The following is a 3,549-nucleotide window of genomic DNA, read 5'->3' as shown; positions in this document are numbered from 1 at the left end:
CGAGGGAGGGGGGGGGGGGGGGGGGGGGGAGAGGGAGAGAGAGAGAGAGAGAGAGAGAGAGAGGTTTTGAAAATGAGATTGGGGATGAATTGGGGGAGGTTGATTAATTATAATATTATTATCAATATTAAAATATAAAATTATTATCTGATTTACGATTGATTAAACTTTGTGCGATATTTGAACAGTAATCTTTAAAGACCTGCTACCGTGTAATTTCCACATAATTAAGTCTATGATTTGTGTTAGTGGAGTTAACTGTAATTTTATTAAGGGGTTGTTTGGCAATATTTTTAAAAGTTCAAGCAAATTTTGATAAAAATTGATCTCAATTTGGTACCGCTCTTGCATATTGCAGCGAAATAATGTTTTACTGCTTTTTGTCTAATCAATCGCTATAACTAAATGCATTTTGGGGAGAAACAGTTAGTTTTGTGTTCAAGTGGCTTTTCACTCCTAACCATACTCATCGGCTGATTCTTAACGTTAGACAGTTTGGATTTTTTCATTTAGTTTCACCCAAATATTTGTGGTTAAAAAGTTTTGTATTAGATGAAGTGTGTGTTTAAAATTGAAGTTTGGTAGGTAGAAAAGTTTTAGCGAGGTGTATTCAATTGAAACTTTTAATAATTTTTTGAGATTTAAAAAGTTTAAGTGTATTTAATTGAGACTGTTAAAAAGTTTCTAAAAGTTACGGTGTATTCAATTAAAACCTTTTAGAAGTCTCTATAAGTTTTGGGGTATTAAAATTTTAATGATTTTTAGAGACTTTCATAAAAGTCACTAAAGTATTAACTTTTAAGCAGAAAGTATTCATATAAAATCTTAAAATTTGTCTCTCATTAATCACGAGATTTTGGGAGACTTTCACAAAATGAAATAAAATAAAATTTCAATTTTTCTTTCATTTAACCTTCCATGGATACATATGATTAAAATTTATTTTTTTCCATTGATTATATTCCATTTATTTTTCTTTCTCTTTTATTATTTGTTTCTATTTTCTATTAAAAAATTAAATTGGATTCTTGTAGTTTTTTTTTTCATTTTTTTTTTGAAAATATCTATTTTTTTATTAAATTATAAAATTTTATATGAAAATTTATAATTAAATTTAAATATATTGATTTTATTTATTTTAAAAGTATACTATTACTAATAATATTGAATCATATATAATTTTGATTATTATTTATTTAATTAAGGTTTTAAGTTTTTATTTTTTCAATTTTTTTTATTATATGGGAAGAAAAATGGGAAGGAAAAGGAGAATTGGGTGAACTAACACAGCATATGTGAGAATTTCACACTAGATCCACGTGAATTCTATTTCAAATGAAAGTCTTCAAAAGTCTTTTGAGTTCCACAAAAATCTATAAAAATTTTAAAATAAAAATTCATAGAAATCTACGAAAAACTTCTACTAATTTCATACAAATTTAATAAAAATCCACGAAATCCACAAAAGCATCATTTAAAAAAAGTCCATCAAAATCTTTAAAAGTTCCAACTGAATACACCCTCCTTAGTAAAATTTTATCAAACAAGCAATAAAAAAATGACTTAATTTGTTGTTGCACTGCGATTAGTTATATTAATGTTTGGTGAACGGTAATGGAAAGGTCAAGCCAAGAAAGTAAAGAGGGCCCAAAAATTATTAGTCACCTTTTCTTATTTAAAAATGTATAAATATTGTCTTTATTGCCGAAAGAGAGAAGAAAAAAAGAAGGTGACTATAATATTTACTTTGGAAGTAGAGAAGAAGAACATTCCAAGAAATTACAGAGAATTATTGAAAATATTTAGTGTAAAGTAAAAGCAAAAGTAACATAAGACTTTTTATAATATTAATGCTTGTTACTCTTTCTATGAATGAAGCGATTAAACAAAAAAAACCATAAGAAAATAATAGTTTTTCACTTGATATTTACACGTTCGTGCAATAATTTATAAACAAATAAATATATTTAGTTCGATTTCATCGTCACTTATTTGTGAACATTCTATGCATTAAACATATTATGAAACTTAATTTGGTTAATAAATGATTAATCGACTTTCGAGATTTTAAAGTTTTAAATGAATTGGTGTAGGATGAATGTATAATTGATTTAAATTTTACGAGTCACTAGCCTTTTGTTTATAAAGATTGGCACTGGTTGGAAAAATGAAGTCACATCAGACAATATAATTATTGTTGGAAGAGCCTTTAACATTGGGATTGTTTCACATTCATAAAATAAATTATGAAAAAGTCGCACTTGATCATATACCTTGCTTGGTTAATCCCTGCAATAATCTAGATATTTTGTTATTTTTAAAGAGTAAAATTAATTTCATGCACGAGTCTAGGCTAAGTACGAGTAATGATATAACAGATCAGTATCATATTCTACACTGAACTATGCAAAAAATGAGAATACATGTCAATAAGTGAAAAATGATATCACTACAACAATATTCAATATACTGACGACTTAGGTTCTTGTGACTTGATTGGTTTTTTACTTAAAACTCGGAAAAGCTCACATGCAAAAGAGTTATCGGTTTCAATATAAAATGTTAAAAGAAGGGGAGGTAGATTAAAATAACTGTTCGTAGGTTTCAAATGTCTACTTGCATTCGGTCTTCTAGTAGAAGAAGTTATGAACCAAATGGAATGAGAAAAAATATAAATTATCATTAAATTGATAGAAACAATAAGATTTACTTTGTTATTATTGTACGATTATCCGGCTCTACATTACCTCCAAAACTTTGTTTTTTACTTACTTTTGGACTCAAAGTCTTAAAGTATGAGACAGAGCATATGTCTAAAGGAGATGATGTAAATGTTAAGGATCAAATTACAAGTCTAATTTAATTTTATTTGTTACAATTATTAAAGTAAGGATAAATTTAACAAAGAAAGAGAGAGATTAGGACATTTATGTGAAAACCTAAATCGATTTCCGTTCGTCCATTTTGATGGAGCATGTAAAAAGAGAGAGAGAGAAATAGATGGAAATAAAAACCCGACATCACTTGTGATCAAGTTGTTTTAAATGTTTTAGCAGATCACCAACAAACGTTTGATGTCAATTTATTAAAAAAAAATACTTAGCCCCGTTTGACCTCCATTAAATTAAAATTTATTTTTTTCTCTTTTATTTTCAATCGTGCAATCTTCCACAAAATAATATTACACGTAAATAAAAAAAAAAAATTCTTCTTCTCCAATCATCGATTAGAAATAGATAAACGAATAAATAAGTTCTTTAAAAAGTCTACTACTTCAAGTGACTCAATAGGATAGATTGACTTATTTCCTACTTTTTGAGTACCAAAGATTCAACTTACAAGGAATAGCCAAAAATGCACCACACCTAAAATCAGGTCAAGTTATACTTGTTTGAGTTGATTCTGTAGTAATACGATCAGTTTAGCCTTATTTGGCCACTCCACCCTTCGCATGGGCTCGACGTGCTCAAGTATGGTCTGAGGAGGCTTACTTATCTTGAAAAAAAAGTATTATTCCAATCATTAAAATTTGAAATAATGGGGTCAAAC

This window comes from Olea europaea, chromosome 12, assembly GCF_002742605.1.
Source record: "Olea europaea var. sylvestris chromosome 12, O_europaea_v1, whole genome shotgun sequence".
In the NCBI taxonomy this organism is placed as follows: Eukaryota; Viridiplantae; Streptophyta; class Magnoliopsida; order Lamiales; family Oleaceae; genus Olea; species Olea europaea.
The sequence above is the reverse complement of the archived record's forward strand: the minus strand, read 5'-3'. Positions refer to the sequence as shown.